This window comes from Cheilinus undulatus, linkage group 5 (genome assembly GCF_018320785.1).
Source record: "Cheilinus undulatus linkage group 5, ASM1832078v1, whole genome shotgun sequence".
Lineage (NCBI taxonomy): Eukaryota > Metazoa > Chordata > Actinopteri > Labriformes > Labridae > Cheilinus > Cheilinus undulatus.
Genome location: NC_054869.1, coordinates 24,619,708 through 24,631,796, shown reverse-complemented (window position 1 = coordinate 24,631,796; position 12,089 = coordinate 24,619,708). Strand labels below are relative to the sequence as shown.

The window sequence follows — 12,089 nt, the reverse complement described above, 5'->3', positions numbered from 1 at the left end:
TATTGTACAACTGGATGGAAGCGGTATTTCCACCACCCCCCTTAAAATCATTCTTGTAACAATAAGATTAGTCACACAATTCCCCTCTAAATTATAACACTTGCAGCTTCGTGCCATTAACTTGCATAATGCAAATAATCTTTATGGGGTTTAATGCATTAGTCTGGACATCACACGTTAATCCTGTATTTGATTTTTGTTCAGAATTTGCAGAGATTTACGAAGTCTGATTTAACATCAGTGTGGATTTGGGGAAATTCTGAGGAAAACCTAGATAGAAAAAATAGGTAAAATAACCTGCACTCAAATACTGTCTAAATGATTAGATACTATTAGATTTTATGGATTCTAAATGTTGCTCATACAACCAAAAAGTAGAGTTGAATAGTGTTCTAAGGTGTTACACCACAGTAATAATCTTGATGTATTCTTATACTTTATCTCCAGAGTGCATGATAAAGAGATGATTCGTTATAGGACAACATTTTAGTGGCTTTGGTTTGCAATTCATGGATATGGTGATTGTCATGTATACTAAATCACGTATTAGTGACCAGTATTCAGACGGAGTGAAAGTGAACTTTTTTTGATGGATTATGCACCAAATGTACCTCTAAAATCTCCCACCTAGTGAAGACAAACATCATATGATAATGGTAAAGAAGCCAATATGGTTTACAGTGTGTTAATTGTAACATTAGAGCTATATATTATTCTTAGAACATTACTAGTTTTTAAGACATGGAACATGTCGCTATAAATAAAGCTTATACATTTAAACCATTCATATATATATATGTAAGTGTTCTAATAATGCAGTGTAAAGTTGTTCGACCAGATAGCCCACTGACTCTACTGTCATTAACTTGTGTAATTTAAAGGAGACGTTATTCCTTTGACATTGTTAATCAACGCACAGAATTAGCAGAGATTTCCCTTAACTGCCTTACAGCCACAAAGAAGTTAGGAAACTAATCGGCTGCAATGTTGGTAAATCTTTAGCCATACTTACTGGAAATAGGAGACTGAAGTCCTAAGTAGATTTTTAGGATTTAAATGTTTTTCTTGTAGCCAAAAGAAAATCCAAATTATATTTTAGGGTGTCAAATAAGCTATAATAGCCTTTGACAGGTTAATTAAATTAACAAAGAGCTCATGAAAGATAGTCTGGCCAGTATTAGGTATTGTGAAAGTTCACCAACTCTGTATGTAGTGATCAGTATTACTTATGTTTAGGCTGCAGGGAAAATGAACCTTTCTGTGTGTGAAGAATGGACCCTTTTTTTGACTGTAATCTCATTCTTGGTGAAATCAAACCTCAAATCTTGAAGGAAAAAATAGTAATCATAGTAAATTGAGGTTCTGATGAAACTGTAGTTGCCCAAGTTTTTTTTCCAAAAGGCCTGATAAATGTTTACAATTGATTAACTGCAGACTCTACCAATGTGAATACCTATCTAATTAGGCAATATGCAGTATGTTCACAAAGAACAGCACACTGACTTTTCTGTCATTCATGTGTGTAATGTGAAGAATGCTTGAAATCTTTTGGATTAATGTGTTAATCCTGACATCACGTTACTCCTATATTTTAACAATGTACAGACATTTCAGATTAAACTTTCACAAGACTGGTTTAGAGCTAACTGTATGTATGGGATGCTGGTATAATGGTACAAGTTTGATGGCATAAATATGGTTGCTAATAGTGAATTTTTGAGCACAGAGGAGACTAGATCTTTTTCTGTATTTTTTGCTTTCAGTGATGTTGAACAGTTTTGCCTGTGCTAATACTGTCAGAGGGCTGCTTTATTAACATAATCCCATTACTCAGACTATTAGATACTATTTTAAATTGGCTACCAATTTTTGTGCAGTTGCAGTTTTGCTCAGATCTGCCTTACGTGCGGTAGACAGTGCTGAGGGTATGGTGAAGGAGCAGAGCTAACTCAGCCATGACTAAATCAGAACAAGAGTTGTCTACATTTTGGGATGTTTCTAAAAGTTGACAATTCACCCTATACCAGACACATTTACACTGTTACTGGATTTATTTTCACTGATACTGAAACATTTGTGATAGGCTCATATCTGCTCTGGCTCTTATTAAAAGTCTTGTATGTGGGACACTGTGCTACTAAATAATCAGAAATGTAACTCATGGACAAACATAAAAAGTCAAAAATAAGTTTAACATTTCCTTTTGGAGTGTAGCTGTTTCCGGAACGCTCCCTTTTTATGCAGTGAGTGATGTCTCTAAAAATAGAAAACAATAAAACAATGAACAGTCGTCAGTACAAATTTGTGCCCGGGTGCAGAACTGAACCACAAGTGCTTTGTGGATTTGCAATCCCTGACCTCTGAGCTGGCCTTTGGGTAAAAGTGAGGGGTGGAGCAAGACCAAGTCAGGTCACGTCTAAACCCTTTAATTTACGGTGAATGATCCTTTGTTGCACACTCAGGATGAGTGGAGCACTCGGACAATACATTTAGTGAACCTCCACATTGCCAACAGCCATCACCCTGTCATGTAATGACAGTGTCCGGTCAGTGATATCGGCTTGAGGACAGAGAGAAACAGTAATTATGGGCCTTGGCTAAAGGTTAATGAGTCGATGCACAGCTTAGTGTGCCCTTCGCTCAAGCAGTATAAAAAGTGACCCAGCATGCAACAGGTGATTGTGTAGACTTGAGAGGACAGCAGGAAGCTGTTATAGAGGAACAAACTGCAAGGAGTTTCGAACGTGCTATATGAAGAACTGGCTTTTGTGTGTCTCCTTTCATTGAAGGTACTGTATGCTTCATGCTTTTGGATACATTTTAGAATTTCTTTACTAAAGTGATTCAAAGAAAAGCTGAGTGGAGAACTGAGAGAACTGTTTCTGCTGCGGTATGACTTTGAGCCAAAAGACAACATATGGCAGACCATCTTTCAGCACTTGTATTGTTTAATCGCAGGCCAATATGTTACTGATGTTTGTGGTGTCAGTGACAGTGTTAAAGTACAGCCTTCTGTTGGTCATAAGGCTGGATGATCCCATGCCTAGCTACACCACGAAATAATTACAATGATACAGAGTGAAATCCAAAACCTCTTCTTTACTTGATTCAGACGCAAGCATTTGTTTTACATTTAGATGAAGAAGCTATGGCACTCTGAAAGCTTGCTCTATACTTATTTTGTGTGCTTTTCTTATGCTTTCCTAAAATAAAAAGACTAAAAGATTAATCTTTAATGCAAGAAAACAACTTTCAGTTTAATCCATGCACAGAATTATTAATAGTTGCACCCTAGTTATGATAAAAAAGAAAAAAATGGATGATTCAGTTCTAATATGTTCTTGATTTCCAAAATTTCCTTTATGCTTTTTGGCATCTATGGAGTCTTGACTTTTTTCACATTACTATTACTGCAGCACAATTAAATTATTATATTGTTGGAGTATACAGCAATGTCAGGAAACAGTGGTTTACATTCAGTTAGATGCATTTAAACAGAGGTGGAAAGAGTACAGGAATATTGTAATCAAGTAAAAGTACAGTTTGTCATGTAAGAATTTACGGAAGCAGAAGTCGAAGTACTGAGTAGCTACTTTTGAGGTGGTTGTATACTAGAATACAATCTATCCCCATTGTACAACAATAAGAGAAAATGTCAGGTTGTTTAGGTAAAGAAACACATTTTTAATAAAGTGAAATGCAACAGCTTCTTTGGATATAGAGTAGTATCAATTTCTTGCTATGTGCTAATGACCATTGTGTAATTTAAGTCAAACTTATGGCCAGCTTCATGTCATTGACAGAAAGCTTTGAACTCATGCACAGAAAAAGCTACTCAGTTATACTAATGTGAGTAAATGCAATTAGTCTGTATTTAAATAAAATAAGAGTTTCAGATGTTCTGTCTGGAGCCTGCATGTTAGCCACAGTACTCGAGGAATAAAAAGAATGTGGTTTGCTTTCAGTCCTAGCATTAAAACCTGGCTGGGCTATTAGGCATGGTACAAAATCAAATTGGGATTATTTTGACTGATATAACAAAAGTGATTTGATCCCCCTTTGTTTGGAAGGAACCACGGTCTCCACTGTTTTTTTCCCACTCTCCATCGGGTAAGCTATTCAAACGCAGTGGTGTTGCATCCAGTAAACAAAATTTAAAGGCCTTCTTCTTTGATATGGGTATTGCATTTTGCCACATGGCACTTTGAAAGATGTTAGAAATATTTGTGTAGAACAAGCAAACTTAGTGTTAATGGTTAAAAGATGATCTACATTTTAATTACTGAGAAAAGAAGGTGGAAGAGATATCAAGCGTTTTTTTTTTATCAGTCATCACTTTGATTTTGCTCATTTTGCAAGCAGACCTAGCTCACTACAAGTTCTTGTTTATTTGAGAAGTGTGTATGTTTGCTGTAGTTATTTGGCTACTCATTTAATTTCAGGACCAACAGGTCTTTAAATCCTGATGTTACGAGTGTAACTGACAATTTATGTTCAGATAACTTCCTTTCACATGTCTCGAAGATTTGAGCCGACAGCATTATCCTGCTCTCCTGTTAAAACCTACAGAGGTTTGATTTCTTTGTAGTCAGCTGCTGAAACTGATGATGGCAAGGAAAAATTCTCTCTGCCCTTTGTTTATACTTGACTGTGGATCCATGAGTGTGTTGTGAGTGAGCTTTCACTGTAATGCTGATAACACTGGTTGACACCTGATGAAGTCTGGTCCTCACTTGTGCTCATTAACTAACCCCTAGGGCTCAGATAGCTTGGTGACAGCAGTGATAAAGCTGGAAGATTTTTCAGAAGTAATTTATTGAAGTATTCAAGTATGATATTTATAGTTGTCAAGTTGAAAAGGGTTTTTCTGTTGGAACTTTCTTTTTATTTTATCCTTTTGCTGATCCTATCCTTAATAGCTTTTGTATTCTGTAATTCTTTTTGACCACCTTACTGATGATCACTGTGTAATTTAGCCACTCGAATGTAAACATAAAACCAGTCTGCATGATGTGCGCTGCTTCATCAGCATGGTTAAAGGCATTTGGATAACTTTATTTGTCAGTCTTCTCTGTGCTGGTTGTTTTTGGAGGTTGCATAGAAGCATAAGTCTGTAACTGCTTAATGTCGCCTCATAGCAGGAGTGGCTTCATGCATTTTTAGTTGATGGCTAAGATACTAGTTACATAACCGTGCTGTTTTTTCACAGTTTCTCATAAGTCATAAAGTTCATTTGAGGACAACGTTTTATGGAACATAAATTATTTTAATGGATAACCAGAGTCCAGGTACCAGCATGCATTTGGGATTGGAGCCCAGCAGAGTGAAACCGAACATTTTCCACCCTGATCTTTCCTCCTCCCCCTTCCTCTTCTTTAAAATTTCTGTTTCACATCATGGCAAAATCTTTCACTTCACTGTCTGTGCTGCAGACAGTCTGTCTCCTCCCACCATCCTTTATCTCCACAACAAGTAGGCCTTGGACTGTGGCTGCCATTGGCACGGTGGTTCTGTGAGTGTGCTGTGGCATCGCTTTGACCTGGCATGCTGACATTTAAAAGCTGCTTTTGCTTTGTTTTGATTGGACGGTATCCACGCTGAGGCCAAGGCAGAGCTTTGCTGGTGAAGAAGAGTTTTTCTCTCTCACTGTTCATTTTGACTCCTTGATTTGGACCAGTATAGCTTTATAGCACAAGAAGCACTGTTTGAAGAGTTAATGTGCAATGTGTGTGTAAAAAGTCATGAGGTAGTGCTACACATGAGGAGGCAAGTTGAAAGGGTTAAAGGGTTTTTAAAATTCTCACTCGTAAAGTTACGATGTAATGGGTGGAAGAGAGCAGATGATAGAACTTTCATGAACAGTGCTAATCTACATTTACAGTACTGAACAAGTAAGCACAGTTTATACCCTCAATAACTTAAAATCCTTACTGTAGCCTTCTGCTGTTTTAATGAGTTCTCCACCTTAAAGCAACCTATGAAAATGAATTGCATGCCTAATACTGTTTTTGACAGCCATTGCTTAAATAGCTTCATCATGTTTTGTGCTGCAATTTGAAGTCACACCTAAGAAGTTTCTCACACACCTTTCTTGGCTCTCCCTTCTCTCTAAATAAAAAATAAATGTGGAAGAGGAGAGAGAGATCTCACCTTACATCTGACTGCCTCCTGGCTTTTTAGGGGGAGTGGGAGAGAACTTGTACATTTACGCTTCTCATAATGTTTGACTAGAAAGATAAAGATACAATACGATACTTACTTGTTTACTGTGATTTCAGATATTATAAGAATACACAAAAGCTGCAACAAAAATAATCTTCATCACATTTTGAGCCATTTTAAATAGTCAATTTCATCATTTGATCATTTAGAAAATGAAACTAAAATCGTTCATATCCCATACTTTCATAGAGCCAAAGGTGTTGAAAAACAAATGATCAAATTAAACATTATTTGTCATTAACAAGAACAATACAATAACAGCTGGCAGGAAGGAGGAGCAAGTTCATTTGAGCTCCTTTCACTTTCAAGATTAGTTTATTGACCTGATAAAATAAAACTAAAAATCTTTCCTGAGAATTTTTAAGGATTAATTTCCATTTCATGTATCCTGTGTCCTACTATTCTCCTCCTAGAGAACTTACACAAGACTTTATTAGAGAAAGTACAGGGAGAAGATTTGAGAAAGGGAGTAAATCCTCAAGGAGAATGCCTTATATCAGAGGAGAGTTCTCTCCCCTTTACCATCTGGGCTCAGACCCAGAGAGATGGAGGCAAGAAAAGGAGTCAGCTGATCATAAATTGGAAACTAGAAAAAGCAAGCAGGTTGACTTTTTTAAATGTTATATTTTACTTGGAATAATCGACTGTGCATGGCTGAACCTTAACCAATGTCATCAACATTAATATCATTTTAAAATTTGTCACAGCCCAGCAAAGATTTAAACATGTACTATTAACCACTCAGTAGTTAAGAATGTGGATGTTTTCCAAGGCATCCCAGCAGTAAAAAAAACAAAACAAAACAAAAGAAAAAATTTCTTTGGTGTATTAAACTACAAAAAACAATTATGCCATAATTTTCTTTTATATTAAGTGACAGTAATGTGGACTACTTTTTAAAAGCTTTGAATCTGTTTAATTTTGTTGTTGTTGTTGTTATTGGCACTGCATTTTTTAGTAATTTTTAGTGACCAGAATGAGATGGAGGAGAGCCAGTGGGGTCAATGTCTTTTACAGCCAAAAGATTTTTAATTGACATGAGAAATCCAAACCCAAGAAACAAGCTCTTTGCCAAATGCTGTTTAAATTAAGCTACAGAAAGCATCGCAAGAAATAAACATGGCCATGGCCCTTTAAGGCAATTTGATAAATAAAACGAACCATCTGTAGAATTTAAGTTAATTTGCTATATGCAATTCATTTGTGTCCTCTGCAGCAAAGGATTTTGATTTTTACATCTGCTGTCTCATCAAGCTCACTGCCTGCTAACTAAATGACTTTTCATGGCTGAAAAGCAATCAACAAGGAATGCTCATTGCCGTTTCAGGAAGAGAATGGGGTGGTTTTTGCTCAGTTCTGGATTCTGCAGCTTATGGCTGTCATTTGTAGAATTGCATCTTACTTCTTATCTACTTTGATTTTTTTCCCCCATTTGCCATCTGTTCCTTACTGTTGAGTCCCAACCTTGGTTTTATCTCAGTCTGCTCCTCGTCAGTTCATTGCACTCTTGAGGAGCTCGCTGCTCTCTTTAGGAATTTCTTCTTCTTCTCTGCTTACTATTTCCTGTGACTCTCTCCCTGCTTATGGGCAACCTGTGGGCTTCTCTCAGCTTGCTTGTAGCCTCAGGACAAACAGACACAATCCCAGGCACTTTAGAAGGCAGCTCTCATTAGAGGCTCTGTGGGAAAAGGTGAGCATTTTTTAAAAGAAATGAATGGGTCTGTGTTCAGTCTAGATTTGCAGGTGGACCTGGGGGGTTTGCTCAAATGAATCAGTGCTCTGTTAGTTAAAGCTGGGGACAGGAACTTTACAGTTTTTGTGTATGTAGATATACTCAAATTTATGTAGTAAAATACTGGCATCCTATCCTGCCCGCATTGGTCGCTTTAAATACAGTTTTTGGAATTAATCTGTTTGAAGTTGTAGATGTTATAACAAGCAAAAAAACACAATGTTAGCTATTACTTTAAATGTCTTTAAAAGTTACATGCCTAGAGTAGTCTAGGTAAGGATTTGGAGACAAATTTTAGAAGGTAGAAATTCCCTTATTTTGATATAACTGCTGACAAAATTGATTCCACACTGTGGCAACTTGCCACATATGCACTGATTTTGCAGGGATAAGGCTTTATACTTATTTTCTTGGGAAATTACATAGCTTTATGGTTGTGTACAGTGGTTTATAGTAGGCTAATTGAAGAAAGGGCCAAGTTTCCTCTGACTCTCTGCACTTTGCTGTGCACCATTTCCCATTCTCTCATCCTTGTTTCATATACAATTTAGTGCCCTACCTCTGTTACAAAGGCATCAAAAGTCCCCGACTAATTTTTGATGGGAAAAAAATGTACTTTTCTGAATTAAAACTTTATTAAGAAAATTCTGACTTCTACACATAATCCCCTCTCATCTCACTACTTTCCAACCACTTTGGTTTCACATTTTTACACACAAGACAAACTACATTTTTCTCATATTGGTGCATATCAGAAAATGAATTTTCCTCACGCTATAGCAATAGTACAACACCATAGTGCTGGTCAAGCTTTGTTAACAGTGTTACAGTGTTCCCTCGCTGGTTTATTACACTGGTGTCACTGTTACTGATGGTGTGTCTGATGTCTGGTGGATGTGTGCTGCAATTGTCTGTAATTGGTGTCTGTGTTTATCCCACTGGTTTTCTGCTCCCTCTGTGTTTTGTGCCAACAGCAGGCCTTTGGGTGCATTTGATTCACGCTTCACTGTGAGTTAGGAGTTTGTTGGTTTCTTACATGCTGAACAAATAGATATTCCTCTTCACTTACTTGAGGCAGCACCCATGAAAAAAAAACTATCCTCACTATGATTAGGTATTAATCCTCTTTAAATAGTGATGGATAGTTTTGTTTTAGCAAAAAGTCTTTTACCCTTTAACAAATACAAAATGCCCTTTCAAATGCTCTGTCATTCCTACTCCCATTGTTTTTTATCTCTCCCATTTCCTGGTTCATAACAATACAAACAGTGAAAGAAGACGTAAAAATAGCGTCCCTTCTGCTTCTGTGTTTTTATTTCCCTTCTGTTGTGGTATTGCAGAAACACAGGAGCCTCAAAGTAGAAACAAACTGCAGCAACTTCACTTAGACACTCACATGTTAGACCTTGCTGGCTTTTACATTCTACAATCAGTATGTTTACCCACAGTTAGAAAACGTTAAATTACTGTGTTTGTCCTACTAAACCGGACATACAAAGATACTTCTAAAATGTTCATGGCTGTAAAGTGTGCATGTTTTTACTGTTTGAGATAAAACTGCTTACCTGTTTGCTAACTTGTAAGCAAGATCAACAGGAAGAAGGTCCACAGCTGAAAAGGGTTAGGCATATCATTTTTTACCATAACAGAGGTGTACATGCTTCCATCAACAAATTGATTCTCCAGCTGTGCATGTTTACTGGGACAAGGACAGCAGTCCTGTTAGATAACTGCAATCATGCTCTTACTATAGCTCAGCCTCACTCTGCATGGAAACACACTGATTGACTCTGTGTACTAGGGCTGAATGATTTGGGAGAAAAATCAGCAAATTTTTTACCTGATATTGCAATTGCTATTAAGCTTGCAAAGCAGATGGATATGCCTGTTTCCTTGTTTTTCACTGGCGAATCCATCTTGCAAAGCTCCCATCTGAACCGTTTGGGCCTGGTTGAAAAGTGACAGGACCAATCAGCGATGAGGGGCAGTACTTTCAGGCATGGCAGAGTCGTGACGTGAACAAGCAGCAGCAAGAGGCTGGTGCAATTATTTGGTACAAAAGTCGAATACTTACATGTCTATAGTCGCCATGTTTCACGTTATTCCTCGGTAGCTGTGCACGTGCAGCTCGACAGCAGCTACATCTCATGTTTTGTTGCTCTGATTGGCCCGTAGATATGTGACAGACAGAATGTTCATCCAATCACACTCTTGAGTTTTTTACAAATCCTCTGCCTTTTCTCAAACATTTCCTATTGAAGCTTTCCCAGATGGATGTGTGAAACAAATCCATCTGGCATGTCAGGTTAAATTGCTATTTGATATGCAGTTATTTCTTTAGTACCTCATCTTATGTATTTTCCAGCAAACATAAGCAATAAGTCATTTTATACCATAGCCAACACAATATTAGATAAAACTAGGGCTGAACAATTTTGAAATGAATATCTAATTCTGATGATTTTGACTCATATTGCAAGTTGGACATAAATTGTTTTATTGAAGAGAGTGATCATTTTTATGTCACTCTCATATTTAATAAGAAAAAAGTGCAAAATTGAAGAAGGTGGGTTTTGTAGACTGTTCTAAAAAAAATGGCACTTGAATGATTGCAAGATATACAATGCATAACATCTCTGCTGCTGCTGCTGCTGCTGCAAAAAAAAAAGTTTTAAAATGGTATTTTGGTAAATTTCAAGTCAGGTCAAGAAATCTTGCACAGCAGGCCATTTTGGGTTTTAATCTAATTTACAATTAATTGCCCAGTCCTAATGTCTGCCTCTGCCACTGTCAGGGTACCTATGATGGTAATCAGTGGTAAGAACACTTCATTAACACTATTGAGCTTCTGACATTTGCACTGAGTGTGAGACGTTACTGGTGTGTAAATATTCCCCATGCATTATTAAAGGGCATGTAGTTTGCTTTGAAAAAGCTGTTGTGGTTAGTGCCAGAGCATCTAAGATATGTGTCAGAGTAATCAGAAATTTTAGTATCAGATAGAGAAAGTTAATTAGTCAAATCAGATTGTTTTAGTGGAGTAAACAATGCCCCATTTTATGAGGGCAGGCTTTTGGATTGAGAAAATCACATACACATGCAGCAGATTAATATTTGTACATTTGGCAAAAGTTAAATCTAATGCAAGGAGCTTTTATATGGTTATGAAACTAGGGGTGTAACAGTTCACAGAGGTCACAGTTCAGTTCATACCTCTTTTTTGGGGTCACAGTTTGGTGGGGATTTTGTTAATCTGTTAAAAAAAAAGGAACATAAAATCCCAAATTTCATAGGCCTGATTCTAGGTGTTTGTTCAGGATGAATACAGATTCTGTTCCACCCCTCTATGAACACTTTCAAAGAAATTCCTTTTTTTTCCCTGTGTGACCTTCAAATGTAAAACAGACCATCAACTAGAAGATAGATTTTCCCACTCTTATTGTTAAAGATTAAAACTTTTATTCACATTTCCCCTGCTAAATTTTTATAATGAGTAGTCCATTGGCCAAAATGATGTTTCCTGATAGAGACTACTGAACACTTTCATAAAGAAAAGGATCAACAAAAAACACAGACTCTTGTCCTGTCCATAAGGGATGCAGGAATTGACACAAAATGCAAGTTACCCATGACCACAGCTGCTTTTCTGATCTGTAGTGATGATTTTCATTAAATTGAAGGGATTTCCTCAGACTTCAGAGCATGTTAACTTTAAACCTTACTTGTTGCTAATTAAAGCCTTGAAAAATAACTCTCTGGTGTGCAGACCATTTTTCCTCTTTATGCATGTTTGCTGTGGATCCAGCAGGCAGGAATGTACATGTGTCATTTTGTTTTTTAAATTAATTAAAAAAAAAATATTATTTTCCATGCTTTGAGTTTTGCTATCTGAGAATATATAGCAGTGAATTTACAACTCTTATGAACACCTGGGAAGGTATTAGGAAAAATAACTTTATTTTTATTTTTCACAATCCTCTGTCATGCAGGACTTTCTTCTTTAAGTCGTTTTGTTTATTCAAAGTGAAATAATTATTTGCTTTTGTCAACCACTGTGTAACAACTCCTTGGAGCCAACAGTGAGAAATATTTCAGGTACATGTTTAGAGAGCACTGTTTTGTGTGAAAGTTTTTT

The 12,089-nt window shown here is 36.8% G+C and overlaps 1 protein-coding gene across 4 annotated transcripts in view; it reads left to right on the top strand.

Annotated features, from left to right (window-relative positions):
* slc39a14 (solute carrier family 39 member 14) overlaps positions 1 to 12,089 on the top strand; it is a 39,897-nt gene that overhangs the window by 3,000 nt on the left and 24,808 nt on the right. Inside the window, exon 1 of one of the 4 annotated variants that reach the window (XM_041787055.1) lies at positions 2,487 to 2,789. The exons of 2 other annotated variants lie outside the window; for them this stretch is intronic. The gene's annotated coding sequence lies outside the window, so the exon portion shown is untranslated. Of the gene's footprint in view, positions 1 to 2,486; positions 2,790 to 12,020; positions 12,050 to 12,089 lie in introns of those variants that run through there. One more of the 4 variants, XM_041787056.1, reaches the window with a different exon arrangement.